This window comes from Amblyomma americanum, chromosome 1 (assembly GCF_052857255.1).
Source record: "Amblyomma americanum isolate KBUSLIRL-KWMA chromosome 1, ASM5285725v1, whole genome shotgun sequence".
NCBI lineage: Eukaryota > Metazoa > Arthropoda > Arachnida > Ixodida > Ixodidae > Amblyomma > Amblyomma americanum.
This window is the reverse complement of record NC_135497.1, coordinates 94,311,910-94,331,440: the sequence shown is the minus strand read 5'-3', so window position 1 is coordinate 94,331,440 and position 19,531 is coordinate 94,311,910.

The window sequence follows — 19,531 nt, the reverse complement described above, 5'->3', positions numbered from 1 at the left end:
ATTGCACATAGTCTTCTTCATCAACTAATCTTCGCGCTTTGAGATATGTGGCGGTATAGCGGTAGAGAGATGTGCGCTGCATCGTTGGCAGGCAACGTTGCGTCACAAACACGGCACAACACTGCTGCAGAAACGTTCCATATTCAGCCTAAGTCGCCAGCGTACATTGGGTAAATTGGTACTGACGGTGAAAAAGTTGAAGACGTGCATAATTGGGTCAGTGGACACCTCAATCACGCCTTCAGGAACGTGGCAGTGGTATCCACCTGCGAACTGTGCTTTCGCACAATTGATATTTCATGCTTAGCAATATGCTATACCGCCAGCCAATTTTTTTTCTTCCAGCCTTTGTGTAGTGCTGCCGACTTTTTATTTTTTTCCGTCTCGGCTTTCAGGAAACGTGTTCATGATTGTTACTGAAACTCACAGTGAAATTTTCGAAACGATGGAGAAGGAATGTTCCGACCACCGCTGACACGAAGAATAATGAATGGTTGCTTGCTTCGGATTCATGCAGTCCCTGTATTCTGGCAAGGGGGAGGTCTCAGATCCCTTGCCAGTACTGATGGGAGGTCCGAGACCCCCGAGACGCCCCTGACTTTAAGCCCTGCGTTCAAGCTCTTGAAAAGCTTGAATGGCACCGCCATTTTGCGCCTGGTTCTCTCTCACGCTTGTCGGCGTCGGCAGCGTTGGCTTCGCGTGCGCGCACTCCGCGATTCATGCCGTCGATTCACATCGCGAACTCCCGCGTCAGGTACGTCATGGTCTTCTCGCCGTCTACAATTTCTTCGCTCTGCGGACATGCGAGAGTCACCTGCACGCTGCCATCGGTCGCATTTGCGCCGACCGGTAAAAGAGCTCTGCCGTGCATTGGTCCGGAATAGCCACGTTCTCCTCCGGTAGCGACTTAGTGTCGGTGCCGTCATAAACGCCGCAGCATCTCCGACAAACAGCTAGCGGTGCAAAAAGAATTTCGACGTGAGCGACGATACATGAATCTAGTCATCCAAGGTGTCACGTTAGCGTACTGCTCGGGCGAAGCTGTGGCTCGCTGCTCTCACTGCAAGTATGTATGAACGGATGCTGCCTGTTTTGATAACGCGTGTTTTGATAACGAAATGTTGTCGACTTGTCACCATGCCGCGAAGCAGAGCAATAGTATGCGGCTGCTCTTGTGATCGAACCTGTTCAAACACTATTACACTGCTGCGTAAAGGAAGACAAGTTTGAATTCTGTTCTCTATTTCGTTTGAAAGCATGCATGTATGTTATGCTGCCCGTCAGGCTCGCGTACATCGTGACTTTCCCAGACGAAACTCTTTGCGCCATCATATGAACAGTAACAACACATGAACAGTAACAAGAACGTCAGTTCCACGATATTTAGCGCTAGACTATCAGCAACCACTGATTCTTTTTTCGCGCTAGGCATAAAGACACCAGTTGATGTTAATGGCAATACCCTTTAAATCGTGCCAGAACACAGGAACGGCCGGAACACGATGCACACGAGCACGATGCACTGCTCTGCTCAGTGTGCACAAAAAGAATACAGACAAGTCCACTATAAAGGACCTGACGGTCGCGCGCATTGAGTCCGTTGTATTCGAGGTTCGTAGTAAGTGGAATTCCCATTTTACAGCCATAAATACAAAGTCCGACGAAACTGGCGTTCATGTCTGACAAAAGTTCATCATGTGCGTCGGATCACGGCGTTTTCAAAGCCTTCAAGGGCGGTCATACTTCATCTTCCTCGCCGAAGCCTTTAAGCTGCTTCAAGAGCAATACATAACTGACCTTAGAGCGTCCACGGCAGCTCAGGTTGACCTCTTCCTTCCTTTCTTCTCTAACTTCCTCCTTTATCCCTTCCGTTATGGCGCGGTTCAAGTATCCACCGAGATGTGAGACATTATTTTAATAAAAACCACTTAGTACTACTACTACATTCTGCGCCATTTCCTTTCCTCAAAAACCAATTTCAAAAAACCAATTTTGTTACGTAACCCCCTACGTCTTAACGAAACGTACGTGACCCTAAAGTGAATATTAAAATTTTTGTCATAAACACCATTACCTAATTAACTAACTAAGCGGAATTCAAAAATAATCTGAGTAGTGCCACACGGCGGGAAACAATATATGATCGTATAGCTCCGGTGCGCCTCTTTTTTTATGCTTGGTTGAAGTTACGTGAAACGTCCTGTATATCAACTAGAAATGGTGCACCTATATATGCCTCACATTTTAGGGAATATATCTTACCTAGCGCATGAGTAGCATGCTAGGCCAACAACCAGGCACACCTCTGCTGTTTCATTAAAATGTCTCTCTTTTCCCCAGCCATGGATGTACGCCGGATAAAAAGCGCGCTGCGGATATTTCGAAAAATGAGGTCACTTAGACACGGTTACGTGCACTAGGTTAGACTGGCCTGAAGGTCTGTTTTTAAATTATTCCGCAATACGCGAAACTTCGCGTCGTTGCGCGCAAATTTATGAGGTTTGGTTTAGGGGGGTTTAACATCCCCCAGCGACTTAGGTTGTGAGGGACGCCGTAGTGAAGGGCTCCGGAAATTCGGCCGCCTGGGGTTCTTTAACGTCGCACACTACACGGGCCTCAACAATTTTGTCTCCGTCGAAATTCGACCGCCGCTGCCTGGAGCGAACCCGCGTCTTTCGGGTCAGCAGCCGAGCGCCGTAACCACTGAGCCACCGCGGCGGCTTACAAATTTATGAGCTTAACCGTCAACCGTAATCATCTTCAACCGCAGCGTTTTGATGGCAGGAAACGCGTCAGGCCACTTGGCCTCTATGGAGCAGATTTTGAGGAAAGGAAACGGCGCAGTAACTGTACCACTTCCCGGTGGACACCCCACTCACGCTATGTGGGACGGGGTTAGATAGGGTGTGGAAGAAAGAAGGCAGAGCCGCCGAGCGAAAACATGTACCTCGCCCACTACCGCCCATCCGCCGCGGTGGCTCAGTGTTTAGGGCGCTCGGCTACTGATCCGGAGTTACCGGGTTCGAACCAGACCGCGGCGGCTGCGTTTTTATGGAGGCACAACGCTGAGGCGTCCGTGTGCTGTGCGATGTCAGTGCACGTTAACGATCCCCAGGTGGTCGAAATTATTCCGGAGCCCTCCATTACGGCACCTCTTTCTTCCTTTCTTCTTCCACTTTCTCCTTTATCCCTTCCCCTACGGCGAGGCGCGGTTCAGGTGTCCAACGGTATATGAGAATGATACTGTGCCATTTCCTTTCCCCAAAAGGCCAAACTAAACCATCCCACTACCGCTTGTTTAAGTGCCGTTTTTTAATGGACATAGTAATGAACGGAAATAATAGAGCTGCGCAGGAAGAGGAATGGAATTTGATAATTCACATACGTAAATGCAGAATTTTTTTAAACCTCATTAAACTAGATACGGGTTTGTTGCCTCTTCAGTGCACCTATTCGTGTTTTGACGAACAAGAGGTCTTAACAAGGCTTGGATGCTTCGTTATTTCATTATCGGTCGATGGTCGCCAACTACAGGTACTGCAACAAATTCAAAGTTGCAGGTTGATACGGGTTTTCACCTCCCACGCTTGGGCGAGGTTAAAGTAGGAGCTTATGGCGATGATATTTCTCTGTTTATAAGAAACATTGACAGCTATAAACCATTTCTGAGTCTCTTTCACACTTACAGCTGCCTGTAAGGTGCACGTCTCAATCCAGCTAAAATTTAGCCAGGCGTTACGCTTTGGATCTTTTTAATGATCAATTTCCCGATGGTGTCCAATGGATAGGTGGCGTAAAAGTCCTTGGTGTCACGTTCCTCGCCTTCGGTGATGTAGCCCGAGCCACCTGGAATGAAATAAAATGCAAAGCTGATCAGCGCATCGAAGTCGCAAAATCCTTCGACCTTTCTCCGAATGATCTTACCTTATCAGAACAAGCATAATAGCTTCCGTATTCTACGTCGCAAAAATAGCGCGCCCTCCTCGCCGCGTCCTCCAGAGGCTGGCCACAGCGTGTGGATCTTTCTCCTGGGGTGGACACGCAGAGAGCGTTGCAAGAATTTTTGTCCGCCTGCCCACCGACATGGGTGGCTTCAGCATCCCGGATCTTGAAGTTATGTGTCGTGTATTGGCCTTAAGGACCATGTGGGACCTTATCTCAGACACAGCGTACCGAGGAAGAGCACTCACCGCATATTTGATGGGAACATCGCGTCGCTTCTTTGAGTTAGCAAATTGGAAAGGCCCTGCGGCTTAAAAGTCGCCAGCTTTCTATGCATATGCCGTGAGATCCTTACATTTTCTTGAAGGTACACTTCCTGATTGTGATTTGAAAGAATTGTCTGCGAGTGAAACTTGCGAATATGTTGCGTTTCGCACCCTTAATGTAGACCAGCGCAGGAAAGTGCGCAAAAGGCGGAAACAAAGAATATTTGCTTCTCTCCCCGCTGATGTATTCAATTTTACCTGGCTTCGCGAATGGGAAGCGTTACCCACAGCTAACCGCCTTGCAGCGTGGGGCGTGGCGCCCTCCGCCTCATGTCCGCAATGCGGTCAAACTGAAACTTTGAACCGTGCCGTTCTTGAGTGTCCTGTCGCGTGCACTTTCTTGCGCTTGGTAGCGCGCATGTTCCAGGTGCGCATGCTGTGGCAGAGTCTTAGTCGCGATTTTTTTATTTATTGAATTAATGATGTGTGTGGGTGCTTATGCACTCTGGAAAAGGAGGGGACTTGCTCTCTTGCGGGCGACGCCCGCAGCAAGCAATATTCCCTTTACTGTACGGCCTTAGAACTTTGATGCTGAAACAGTTGAATGAAGAATTCGTCGGGTTGGGTGAGGAGGCCTTCCTCCTCCGATAGAGGTGTGTCCACGGCCATCCTACCGTATTAGGAAGTTTGGCGAGTGTTGCTCATCTTTTACTTCCTTGTATTCCACTTAAGTTCATAATGAAGCTGCTTTAAGCCAGCTCGTGTAGAAACCACGAATTGTCCACTGAAATGTCATTTGCATATATGTGTTACCTGTACAATGATGACTCATTGTGATGTACTTGAAAACCAGACCACTTGTGTAAAGATTCCTTAGCACTGTAGATATTTTCGCAAAAATAAAATTCTCTTAAAAGATGCACTGAACGGGAAGTTTCTTTAAGATAAATGCGCATCGCGGCACGTAATACTAAACGTCACCAGACCGCTTTGCGTTCAACATGCGTTCAACAGACAACCAAGCGACCTGGACATGTGCTGCCATCTATGGAGGCTGTAGTGTATTGCGTTGCTAATTTTTAACGCGAAAGCTTTATTGGCCGCGAACTTGCGATTTCGCCGTGGCGGTGCTCCGAGGAGGCACATGACGTCACAACGCATGCATCGGCGCGGAGCCGAACCGGTCTGGCCGGACCGGGGGCGGCTGGCACACTTGGCGCGAAATAGACATGCTCCATGTCTCCGCCAGTGCGGTCAAAGTGCGCCAAAGCCGCCAAATGCTTCGGCGCTCAAGCGCAATTGCGTACAGAGGGCGTCGCTTTGGCCGACATTACGTCGCCGGGCAACGCGCGCGCGCGCGTTATGCCGGTGTATAAGCGCGCCTTAATAGAGCCTGCGCTTAACCGCTAACCAACGTATTTGGTCGCGGCATCTATGGGAGTCACTTGAACCCCCCGCACACTCACTGAATAAAAAATGGCAGTGGCTTAGCTCGGCTATGCCAGGATATATGCAGCGAAAGCAAATGTGAAACTCCCCTGTTGGCCTTGTTCACATATTCCACAATGTATGAAGAACAGGCATAAACGTCCAGTATGACCTGTATGTAGGTCCATATTCGATTTAAGCACCGAGGCTATCCAAGGATTGAAGGGGTCGTGTCACTCTTCCGCCTATTCTCTAGGCTAACGGCACATTGCTCTTCGATTTCTTGAGCCCGCCGCTGAAGTCTCTTGGTCGCATTCCATCGTTCATCACGGGCCGTCTTCAGTGAAGCAGAACTCAGGTCTCTCCTTCGGCTGCCGCTGCTGCTAGCGGTCGAGACACCGGACGTTAAACGCGCCTGTCTCGCGGCGGCATATTCACGGCGGTGTTAGCCAGTCGTTCGGCGCGCCGTTCGTCTGTTTCCTGGGCGATTCGTTTCCTCTTCATCTCGTTCCGCTGTCGATTCCAGGCCACCTCCAGCTTATCAGAATTGTCGCCGTCCATACTGTCGCCTCAACTGTGGTTGCGGCGCACGCCAGCTCTCCTTTTCAATCCTGTGACATCTTATCACGCATGCGACGCAGCTGTCGAAGCGAGCGGGGGCGAGTGCAACGACGAGGAACGCGGTGTCACGTCCTACCAAACGACGGCGGCCGCGAGCGGCGTGGTGCGGCGTCATGTCAGATGGCGCGGCGAGCGCGCGTTGTGACGTCAGGTGTCTCGATGGAGTACCTCCACGGCGAAATCGCGAGTTTGGGCCCAATATAGCTTCATCTTTAAAAAAATGGGTGTGGTTTAGCTGTAGTTAACCTTAGTTGAATTGCGAAAGCTTCGTTTCCTCGGCACGTCGTCTACGCAGCGTCTCATTCCGACGCTCTCGAGAACTAAAACCGGTCTCTTCCGCAGTTTGAGTCACTCCGCGAGGTGGCACGACTTCTTCTAGCCGCATCTTCGTTACGGCGCTTCTCGAGTCGTGTGGCGTGTTCTTCTGGCGTCTCTTGAGCGCGTTTTCTCTTCCTCGCTTCGTTCTGTCGTTTTTGCGTCTCTTTCCTGCTCTCCATAACGACTACAAAATTTGGAGGACGCTTAAAAGGGTGGAGACACCAAATTTTGAGGCTATAAAAAGCCTGCTATGGGATTCCTGTGTACGCAAGGTCACTCGCAGCCTGGTATTGTACACAACCAACGTTTAAAAAATATTTTAATTCGGTTCTAAAGATCGCCTAAATGACCACTCTAGAGGTCTAGAGCCATCGCTATCTTGTTTTTTGTGACGTCACTAGCCTGGTAGAATAACTAAAGTGACGTCATACGATAATACTGTGACGTACGATGAGCGGGCGAGCGGGGAAGGCGCACTGCCATAAGGCCAGACTCCTCAGCAAACGGCACGCATTTGACGCATCAGCGAGCTGCATTTGCTGTGAACCGTCGCTCGCTCGGTTAGTTTTTGAGAACGTATTGCCGAACTAGCCAGGCTTGTTGGCATTTTGCAAAACGCTCTGCATTGTCACGCGACCCTGCGACGGCAATATTAGCGTGTGATCGTGCAGTGTAGAAGACATCCGGATGTTTGCTTGCGTCATGCCTTTGTACTATTGTGTGGTAGACATCTGCCCCAGCAAATACGGAGACCCTGTGAGTTTCCATAAGTTCCCCCGGAACGGTGCACAAAGAAACGCTTGGTGGTGGTGGTGGTAGTGGTTGTTTATTAAAATAACAGTAAAATCTAAGGAAAAGATTTTTGCTAGCCCCGGCATCTGCCATCGATACTGAAGCACCTGAGCGGGGGCAGCGGAAAGAAAGGATGGCAGGCAGAATGGAGAAATGAAATGAAAGAGGTGAGGGGACAGGAAGAGAGGATAGGGGGAGAAGTAATATGTACAAACTATTTACACAATAAGAAATGTGTCCAGGTTGTGCGCGTGATTAGACAATTTTAGAGGAATTAAATCACACCCGCGCACAGCACTGTGTTGGCTACAACTGGAGTGGGGCGTCCAGTTATTAATCGTTCAAGGTAGAACTCGCGGAGCGTTCGGTCACTGCGTGTAACTACCTGACGGAGAACAGATGGGACGTCAAGCCCGTGTGTTCGAGGAATGCACATAGGCTCATCAATGTTTGCTCACGAGTGCGCGCACTGCCCTGCGGCCACAATAGCGTCTTGATGGAGTCTGGTAGTATGCCCTGCGCCCTATAGGCTGCGCGCATATCGCGACGAGCATTGGTGAACGCGGCACAGTGAAGGAGCAGGTGTTCTAGTGTTTCCACTGCACCGCATCCGTCACACACATCACTCGTCGCGATTCCTTGACGCTCCCGTCATTCCCCGGGCCACACGCAGCCAATGCGCACGCGGAGGATCATTGCACGTTTTGACCGTGTAAGTCCGCGACAGCCGGTGATACTGTCGATGCGCTCACCTGCGATACGTGGGTCGGGGTACTGCTTTCGGAGATGTCGTGGATGGCCGCACGCACGTCCTCCAGCGCAAGGGGCAGTTCGCTGGCAGGTAGTTGGTGTGCAGCGGTCGCGAGGTCGTCAGCTTCTTCGTTGCCGGTGATGCCGCAGTGACCGGGCACCCACTGTGCACGCACAGCACATCCTCTCAGCGCGAGGCGCTCGATGCGCGAGCGAATTTCCCGCACTAGTGGAGTACCGCGGCCATTAGGTCCAGCCCGAGCCGGATCCCCATCAACTCCGCCGCGGTGGAGGAGCCCAGGAAGGTTGCGTGTTGCTGGCTGTGCAGGCGCAGGGCGGGGATGGTAGCCGCCGCAGCAAGGGAGCAGCTGTCGCGGGCCACTGAGCCGTCGGTGTACACGAGGAGATGGTCCTGCAGCTCCTCGTGTATGACGGCTCTGGCCAGCTGCTGCACAGCACAGATGGGTGTGCTCCGCTTTTCCGCAATGCCGGCGACCTCTCGCAGTACCTCCGAGGCAGCAGGCCAGGGCGCGCAGGACCCGTAGGGGGTTGGGCCTTGTGTCAATTGCTCATACTCGAGCAGCACTGCGCCCATTCGTGAGCGCGGGTGCGAGCGCATACGCTGCAGCAGCGAGCCGCTGTCCGGTGCCCGGTGAAGCCGGTCGATGTGATTCAGTGCCCTGCGCGCTGCTTGGAGCTCAAGTGGCCACGCTCCTGCCTCGGCCAACGTTGCGGCGCACTGCGAGTTTTTGGGCAGGCCTAGGCACACGCGCAGGGGCTTGCGGTGCTGAAGCTCGAGTTTCTTCCAGCACGGCTTGCGCACCGTGACGAGCGGCAGCGCATAGACCACCGCCCCCAAAGCTGCGGCATTGTATAGCCGCAGCGCGGCTTGCTGGAAGATGCCCTGGCCTCGAGCGGTGAGCTTGTGCACGGCGGCGGTGATCCTCTTCATCTGCAGGCAGACGTTGGTCGTCGCGGGGTGGAAGGAAAGGCGCCAGTCGATGTCTAGACCAAGGTAACGCACCTTTTTACGCCAAGGAATCGGTGTCCCTTCCAGTGACAGTGGCGCCAGGTGCGCGCGCGAGCGCGAAACGCAGGCCATGGCCACAGATTTGCCCGCGCTCAGCGACAGACCAAGGCCGCGCAAGCTGGCATCGATTGCGGTCAGGGCTCCCTGAACGCACCCCCGCACGCGGAACGCCTCGCCCGGTGGTTCCCGGCACCGCAGAGCTATGTCGTCTGCATATATGAACATGTACACATAGTGTCGGCCGCTTGTGGGGAGGGAGGCCGGCACCACCGACGTGGCCACATTAAACAGAAATGGTGATACGACAGAGCCCTGCGGCACGCCCATGTCCACCGGGCGAGGCTTGGAGAGCTTACCCACTACTCGTACGCGCATGGTGCGCCCTCTCTGGAAGCCATGAACGTATCGCAATAGGCGCCCGCTCACGCCGGTCCCCTCAAGCACCGCGAGAATTGGTGCGCGGTGAACGTTGTCAAAATCACCCGAGACATCCAGTATTAGCAGCAGCGCAACCTGGCCTGTCGCCCTGGCATGCTCCAGCGCTGTAACAACGTCCGATATAGAATCAGCTGTGCACCGCATCCCACGGAAACCCGTCTGCCGCTCGTCAAACAAATCAGCCTCCTCAGCCCGCTCGTCCGACGTTGCAACGCTATATGCTCCATGAGCTTACCTATACCGCCGATGTTAATGCCACTGGCCGGTATCCGCTCAGCTCCGTAGGTGGGCGCCCTGCCTTTTGGATGGGACAAACGACCGCAGTTCGCCAATCCTCCGGTAGTTCACCGCGTTCCCACACCAGGTTGATCTGCTGCAGGAGGATCTGTCGTTGCTGCGCATCCAGGTTTCGCAGCATCTGGTATGTCACCCCGTCCGGTCCGGGCGCCGAGCGGCGGCGGCAGTGCTGCAGCGCATTCTTCAGTTCCGCCCCAGTGAACGGCGCATCACATGGACCTTTCGAGGAGACTAGCGAGGTACTGGCGTCGCTTCTGGGGCTCTCAGGAACAGCTATGTTAGCTGCGTTTGCGAGCTGGGCGGCGCGAATCTATCGGCAAACCGCTCTGCCAACTCTTCAAAGCTGAGACCGCTGGAAATTGCGGGGGCGGCCAGCGGTTCACGGTTGGCCTGTGGTTCGGTGCTGCGCCGCAGGGTGTCAAACAGCCTCCGCGAGCTGACATCTTCCTCCATCCTTTGGCATAGTGAAGCCCACTGCCGGCGTTATAGCTTGTTGGCGTGGCGGCGCGCTGCCGTGTCCAAGCGGTTGTAGACAGTCCAGTCGGCGGCTCTGTCAGTCCATCGCGGCCGTCGCTCTGCGCGATCTCTCTTCTCGCGCAGATTTAGCAGCTTCATATCAGGTGTGGGCTGCCCTGCCCTTACCTCTGCTCGTTGGGTGGCTGCGAGAGCGCTTCGGACTAGACTTGAAAAGAAATCTGCGCCAGTGGCCGCCGCCTCGTCGACCGCCCGCCTGAACGCACTCCAGTTGGTAATGAAGTAGGCACGTTTGGGGCGCGCCTGCAACGCAGTGGGTTCGATTAGGATGGAGTAATGATCCGAGCCCCAGAGAGATGGTGATCGGCGCCATGTCGCCTCGATGCCTCCGGATGCGAAGGCAACGTCGATGCAGGAGCCGGTTGTTCCGCGTCGTCGAAAGGTGGGCTCGCCGGTGTTCAAGGGGGTGAGTCCCAGCTGCGTTGCTGTGTCGTGCAGGTCGTCTCCACTCGCGGAGTGGCGCGCACTGCCCCATGCACTATGGTAAGCGTTAAAATCACCACAGATTATTTGGCGCGGGGCACATCACGAAGACTCAGCACGAAAACACAGCGCGTTCCACGCGACAGCTGGACGCACATAAACACTGGCCACCGACGTGTCAGCACCACCAACGCGCACTGTCACCACCACGTACACCTGGGCGTCAGATGTCGCCGCCGCCGAGCCGACGAGGGTGTGCTGAACGTCCTGACGCACGTATATCGCGCACCTTGATTTCCCGGGGCGATGAGATGTGTCACAACAGGGCACTGCGGCACAGGTGGGTTCCTCGCACGTGGTGGCTGAGTGGTAGCCAATGTAGCCAGGTAGCCGCATCTGGGGCTCCCCGTCATGTGAACGTACGTACGTCTCCTGCAGCGCGATAACTTCCGGCGAATCCTGTGCGATGCGAACTCGCATTGCGGCGTACCGCGCCGCAAGTGAGCGCACGTTAAACTGCAGGATGGATGGTATGCGGGAGGGAGTCCGGCGGCTAGCCATCATGCTGGCTTATCTGTGCGGGAGCACCCGCTGCTTCTAAGCAAGCCCGGTGTCCATCGGTGCCCTCCGGGAAAAGTGCGCTGAGGGCGCGCAACGCCAGCTTTAGAGGCGCGATCTGCGCGTCCCGTGCGTCACGGGGCTGGCTATGAGAAGCGGCCGCAGGCTCGGGCCAGGCTGTACGGGACGCCGGGCAACCGGACCGCCGCTGCCGCTGCCGGCGCTACCGTTGCTTCGGTGGCTGCTGCTGCTGGGGTGTTCCCCTGACGGCCTGCGCATAAGAAAGTGCGCGCGGCGTCTGCTGATGTTGCTGGGCTGGGGCCGCTGTTTCAGCCTGGACGACGGCTCGGACAACCCGCCTGGACATAGGTGCCATGGATGTGGCCATTAAAGTGGCCACGTGACGCTCTCGCTGCCAGTGCGGGCAGGCTGGATCAATGGCTGCGTGCCGTCCCCCGCAGTTAATGCAGCGGGGCTTGCTCGCGCAGGTACCAGGCTCGTGTGGCCCGCCGCAGCGCGTGCATCGGGCAGGAGCACGACACACCTCAGTGGCATGCCCCAAGCTGGCGCACTTGGCACACTGGAGCGGCCTGGGACGGCAGGGGCGGACCTCAAGCCTGCGTTTGAATATGGTGATGAACGCCGGTTGTGTCGGCGCCTCAAAACGGAGAGCGAGTGTGCTGCTCGACAGAGACGCCGACACCATTGGCACCGTTGACTCCGCCGCCGCTAGCAGCTCCTCCGCCGTCCTGCGCCCGTCCACACCGAAGACCATGTCGGAGCTTTGGTTACGAGGAGGTGGCTCTTTGGCGCAGACCGTCACGCCGCGGATGACGGCTGTGGCTAGCAGGGCCTAGAGAGCATCGCTGCTCCCCGCGTCCACTGCCACCACATTCCGCCACATGTTTACCCGGACGGCGAGGACGCCCGGGCGGGATCCGATCACCTCGGCCAACTCCCAGCCCTGTTCCCTGGTGAAGGCGGTGCCCTGGTTCGCCGGCCGAAACAGCACCGTCCCCACCAGGCTGGACGGGACCTCCACGGCAGCCGCGGCTCGCTCCAGGGCAGCTCTCCGACGCCGCTGCGCCTTGGTAGTGATGGTGCGCCACGGGACCAGGCTGGCCCCAACATCAGCGTCGCCGCTGTCTGCGGCGCATTGCTGCGGCGCACCGCGGCGCACCGTCTGCGCTCGCTGCCAGCAGACGAAGCCCCAGCCGCAGCCTGGTCTCGTGTGGCGGGATTAGGTGAGGTCGCACCCGGTTTTCTTCCGGACGCCGTCACCCCAGCAGCAACAGCAGCAGCATCAGCAGCAGGCTGGAGGTAGGCTCCATGGGGCTCGCGCTGGGCAGGCCCTGATCCTTCGAGTGTGGAGGGAGAGGGAACAGTGACGGTGGTGGGGGGGGCTTCGAGCTTCACGCCTGGCCACCGCGATGTCCCTTTTGGTTTCCGAGTCCCTCTCCTCCTCGGACCCCGTTGAGCGTCGCCGTTTCCTGAGAACAGACTCGTCCATCGGGGTACACATGCTCTCCTCGGCTGCAGGTGTCCACGGTAAGCCTGCAGCCGCAGCATCAGGGGGAGAGGGCATCACAGCCGGTTCCCCAGGAGTAGCAATGGCGGCAGATAGCGTAAGGGTGGCAAGAAATGGCGGGGAAGGAGCCACCATGGAGTTCTGCGTCTGGTGAGCGAGCGCCATGGCGTCCCTCAAGGCTAGAACGCGTGGGACTGCCAGCGACACGTCCAAGGTCCCGATGACGGACTCGAGCTTCTCCGAGGTAGTGATGAGCGCCGCCGTCAGGCACCTCACCGTGTCCCGCAGATCAGCGATCTCGGCCTGCATTCGCCGAATGGTGCTGGACGACCTTGCTCTGGTTGGCGTTTGTCTCCGTGATCGTGAGCGTGAGCGGCCTGCCCTGCGTTGCTCATTGTCACCGCCGAACACAGGCCTTCGCTCGTTCACGGTGTCTGTGGCCTCCATGGGGAGACCCCGCACACGCCGCGAAGCCTTAGGCCCAGCGTCCGAAGGAGCAGAGAGCTAAAAAAACACGTCCGCTCGCTTCGAGCGCCCCCCGAAGAATCCAGAAACGCATGGATTGACTTTGTTCGGGCTACTGGGCGGCACTATTGGACGCCGGGGAAGAAGAGCATGCTTTGCTCGCTGCACTTCTGCTCGGACTCATACGAGTACAAGTATGCGACCAGCTTCGGGATTACGAAGAAGCGTTGCCTCTTGCCCGGTGCCATGCCGACGGTGTATCCTGCTCTGCACCACGTCTCCCGCCGCCTGTAAGCGGAGCAACTGCGCCAAAGCGTCAGGTTTGTATTACATCCGGTTGTCTGCAGGTATGTTCACTGACAGTGGCGGTAATGCTGGCGTATTTGATGTTTTGTGCAGTGCCTAGCTGAGGTGGGCAGCGATGGTATTAATCTCTGCGAGGAAATGGCCACGGAAGAGCTATCTGGGAGCACATGTATTATATTTGCGCTGATCTGTTTCGTTGTACTCCTCAACCACACTGTTATGTGCAAAGTGTCAGAAAATGAAATTAAAAATCTTATAGAGACGGTCGTTTGGCTGACAAGTACGCACGTTTACCGACACACCTACGTAGACTGCACCACTTAAAAATTAATAGTAGTGTGTTATTAGTCTTAAAACTTCTTCGCATGTTCAATATGGCTTATGTGCGATTTGATAATAAATATGTGCGGAATTATCTATTTGTACTCATGAAAATGGCTGAACAGTGCGCGTGATGAACAAATCATTAGCATGATAGTTGCAAGCATGTCACATATGGTGTGTACTTCGTGTGTAAAACTTGCCTTCAAGTGACAATCTCATTTTGGTTCAGCACTTGGTCATCATTCGGACACAATGTCACCACCATACGGAGCCACAGCAGGGATTGGGTGCAGTACACGCGACGTCCAGACTCAGTGCACTGTGCAAGTGTCACTGAAAGCGACACAAGCTACATTGCACCCAAAAATGAAAAGTATCGGTGTGCAGACAGAAGGTGCAACCTAAACTGTGGGTGCGTATGAAATCTCTCAGGAAAACTGTGCCGGTGGTGGCATGTTGTGTACTACTTTTGCTCCCAGCAGTACACGTCTTCTAGTCTCCACCTTAATTCTGTAATGTGTTCTAGGGAAGTAACAAGTGAAGTCGACAATTCGTTTCTGAGTAGCTTTGGTGTGAAAGTGCGATTCAGTATATTATTTGACCACTCTGCGAACTGACGACTGCAATAGTAGGTTTTTTTTTTATAATGTGGCCATAGAGAGTACTGTTTTCGAGTGCAGTTCTTTCAAGCGACAGGTTTAGTTTAAAAAAACAGTACAAAAAAGACATGGACGACAGAGATCATGATGGGACAGGTGCTACTGCCTGTTACCAACTAGCCCAAACCAAGCTGCTGTTGTAAGAGGTTTAGTAGAGTGTCCAATGGACACTACATACGAGCCATCATTGGAGAGCTCTGCAGCGTAAGTGTGCCTCATGGCTCAAAGATGATTTTTCTTTCCATGCATTGCTTACAGATATGCGAACATTTTGGTCACAACAGGCTCTTGAAGTGTGAAGGTTTCTCGACGTATTCACATTTAAAAGTTAATTTTCAAGTAGTACCTCTTAAAAGCCCTGCTATCTCAAGGAAAAGTATAAAGGATGGTTTGGTTCGGTTTGTGCGGATTCAACTTCCCAAAACGACTCGGGCTATTAGGGACGCTGTAGTGAAGGGCTCCGCAAATTTCGGCCACCTGGGGTTCTTTAACGTGCACTGACATCAAACAGCATATGAGTGCAAAGGATGCTGCGTGGAAACAAAGCAGTAGTGTTAAATGGAACATACATTTGGTTTACAGTTCTCTTGTTGAACCATGCCCTCGCAAGATCATTGTGTTTGAGGAAAGCCTCCTGGACCTTGTGAAGTTTTGCAGGAAATGCCACCTCCCGGCAGAGTCATCGGTACAGGTATGGAAATCATTGTTGTTGTTCAAAGCACAGGCATGTTTTTTCTGGACTGGATATTTAGTGCTGTTTTGAAGATGCAGCACACCTTTTCTCTTCTATCATTATCGTTTGGGTGTTGTTTATCAGTGTTTTGTTTAGGTTTTCAATTTGATTTGTTCTTTTTCAGTGTTTAATGCAATGCTGGAGAGAAATTGGCGTTTATCAGGGTTTTTGCTTTAAAGCGGCTGTATAATTACTAGAGAAAATATAACGCATCTCACATTACACAACGCAATTGAAAGGATACGAATCGCTGCACACTGAGTTAATGCACCAGTGATTGAAAATAAGAACAGAGTATCTTCAGAAGCATTAAATTGTTGCTTAAACTTGTTGAAAAAAAAATGGACATGTACATTGTGAGAGATTTTTCAGCCACCAGAGCACGGTTCATGCAGCTCAGGAAAAGAAGCCAGCAAATGCACGTTCTTTGTTTGCACTTGGCATGGGGGTGGTAAGACAGTCAAAGGAAGCTTTTGACAAAACCGACAATCCTTTGCTGTGTGCTCTCCGGAAACTACCAATGCGAACTTCAACAAATGGAATAGAGAATATTCTAAGAGTTCCTCTTTCAAAGATATCAGTTCTGCAGAGCACACGACAGGCAAAAAACAATCCACAGGTCTTCTTTCATTGGTTCCTCCTTCCTGCCGGAGTTCACAGCTAGCACTAATGCTAGAAGTCATTCCTCAAGAAATGAAAACTCGAAGGAATATTCCTGTAAACAATGGCTTCCCGCTTTGTCTGAATCTGAAGTGAGTGTTCATCAAAGCTGAGCACACATTTCTTTCGGACGTCACAGCTCATCCGGTGTAAGAGTGTGTAGCTCTTTGCAACAAACTCTTGCCATGCAGGAAGACATTGACTAGCGAGCGGGACTCTAAGCGAACCATGATTGAGTACACGTGGCAGACAAGCACCTCTTCAGATTCGGGGGCTTTTCGTGTTATAGTTATTGGCAGGGCGCTCTAGGCCAAGTAGTCACAGTTTGCAAAAAAATGAAATCATGTCTTCGGGGTTAGTCAGTAGTGCCTGCACCTTCTCAAGCTTTTCACCTTTAGTTGTTCTTCCATGAGCTGTTCTATTACTCCCGAGAAACAAGAACATCATTGAGCGCTTGAAAAAATTGTACAAGCGCATGGGAACCACAGCAGCAAGTCGCCGCGCTGACAATCCGAGGGACTTGCAGGCAATGTGAAATTTGCGGCGTGCATCCCTGGAGTATGTAAGCATTGCTGGTACATGAACAGCCATTTCTCGTGCAGCACTGAGAGATGGCATCTTCGTACACTCCCTCACCAGAACGTTCAAAAGATGACAAAAGTCTCTTAAGGGCAACGTGACAAAATCACGGCATGACTTATTAAGTCCGGCAGTCATTTTCTGCACATAATGCAGAGTTGGAGGCTATCGCTCAAAGACCGCTACTTTGGACTTTGAACCTGTCATGCTGGTGAAAGTAAAAGAAGAGAATTCGGGGTTAGGAATAGGGTTTCTTCAAAAAGGAACGACAGATGAAGAGAGAAAAGATACAACCAGTTCACTTGTGTTCAGGGCCAATGAGAAAAAAAGTAGTATAGAACATTGCTTCATGTGAAGCTGCCATTTTGTTTTTCAAGGTCAGATAAAATTCGGGATTTTTCAGTTTTCGCCGCTTCAGACAAAAATGCCTCGAGGTTCGTTTTTTGTGGTTTCTCGGTATATAGCGAAAGCATGGAGCCCTACTGATTTCCCTCCCTCAATGCAGTAGCAGTCACTTCAATCAAGCCGAATCACCTCGTGCCTTTGTCTGCTGCACAGCTTTTTCTGCCCTCCGACGTAATGGCACCTCCCGCTGAAACCACCGATTAGAATTACAGTCGGCCCCGCCGCGGTGGCTCAGTGGTTAGGGCGCTCGACTACTGATCCGGAGTTCCCGGGTTCGAACCCGACCGCGGCGGCTGCGTTTTTATGGAGGAAAAACGCTAAGGCGCCCGTGTGCTGTGCGATGTCAGTGCACGTTAAAGATCCCCAGGTGGTCGAAATTATTCCGGAGCCCTCCACTACGGACCTATTTGTTCCTCTCTTCTTTCACTCCCTCCTTTATCCCTTCCCTTACGGCGCGGTTCAGGTGTCCAACGGTATATGAGACAGATACTGCGCCATTTCCTTTCCACCAAAAACCAATTATTATTATTATTATTATTATTATTATTACAGTCGCCCTAGCTACAGCCACCTCATAGCCAGCATCAAGAGCCGTACTTTAGGAATGAAGGTTTCATCCGATGCAATAACCCACTGGAATGCCTTACACAATGGCAAACTGTTGTGCAATGAACACAATTCATTTTGTCGGCTTCATTATGAATTATTCAATGACTTTCACCTGTACAAAGTGCCGTACATGCATTTTTTCTCTATTTTGCCCTCTCCTTATTTGTAATTGCTTGATCTTCTTTATGTTATATTTTAGTGTTTACAGATGGCAGTGTTGTGTTCATTGTGCATGTATTTCCACCACTTGTAGCCCTTCCTTATGTAATGCCTTTGGGCCTTTATCGACAAAATAAATGAAACGAAACAGGCGGTGCAGTGCTTATATTTTGGAATATATAGTGAATTTATAGGTGTGTTTTCTTTCTTGCACATGGTTTTGGATCCCTCGCTGTGGTCACGTCTACATGCCAAGGTGGCCATGTTTTAAGACAGAACAGCCAGCCAAAGAAGAGACGCTTTGCCATGGGAAACATCGCTGTGACTGCTGCAATCCTCTTTACCGGCTCAAGCCCAACGCAAGTCCTGCGGCTCTTCAAAAACGCTGGTATTGCATGCTTCAGCAAGCGCACATACGACCGCCTACAGAGGGACATTTTGATTCATGCTGTGCAAGGGCGGGCATGGTTTGTCTGGAAAGGTTTCTGTGTTGACCAAAAAATCCTCAAATCCAAGATGGGCATGCCACTAACTATGAAAATAAATTTTTGAAGTGTGTCAACGTCCAGTCTTGAGAAAAAAGGCAATCTTATGTGGTACTACTTGGCTGATTAATGCAGTTGTATTGTTAAAAGCATTGCTCCAAGGTTCTCGCTTCTTTTTCTTTCTTTGCCTTACTTCTGGGCCTAGTGCACTATTTTCCTTTCTCGAGTACAATGAGCCATCTAGCCAAAATAGAAGTTCTTCTACACTATAAGAGTACTTTGTACATATTTATATGTATTTACTTTTTATTTCAGTTGTGGGAACGCGAACAGCATTCTTTAGTCAACGCTATCCGCAGGACTGAAGCCCAACTAGCAGGTGACAGCCAGGCAGATTCTCCTGGCTACTTTGCCAAATACGGCACTTACTCGCTGCTGGAGACTTCATTGAATGGTATAATTGACATGCAACTTGTACAGGTTAGAGATCTTTTTGGTTTTCGCATGTACAGTATATTGGCTTCAATCAGATTAAACTTTTCCTTGACCTCTCGTTGCACTCAAATGAACTTTCCAGCAGTGACGCCATGGAATTGGAAGGCCTAAAAAGAACACTGAAGCGCCTTGATGATAAGAACATCTCTGTGCATGAGATAGTCACGGCAAGGCACGTTCAGGCGCGCAGCCACATGCGACAGCATCGGCCTGATATTGCCCACTACATTGATGCTTGGCATGTTGCCAAAGGTTAGAACCGTTTTTTTTTCAGTGAAACACTGGCTTGCTGTTTGCCGGGTAATTGTTCAAGCCAAATTTATGTATACCTAATGTTGCTCACAAAATCTCTCGTTAAGTGTTTCTCATCCTTGCGTTTTAAAATGAGCAGCTGTGCTGCCACCATGAAGCACATCAAGCCAACCAGCAGAAGTGACGGTTGTTTAATTAGCAGATCAGGGAGCTTTAACAGACATAAATGCTGTCACCTTGAAGTTTGAAGTTTATTGAGGTAATGCATAGTTCTTGCCCTTGAAGCAGGGCAAAAGGAGGGAACACATCCTCCTGACTAGGAGGATTGCTCTATTATTATATTGCTCTATTTGGACTACCTTTTTGCTCTATTTAGGACTACTGTCTTGTAAACTGCAAAAGGGGCAGCTTTACTGCTACAAAGGAGTACAGAGGTGAACGCACTTGTTTAGAGGGCTCGAGCCAAGCTCTGCGC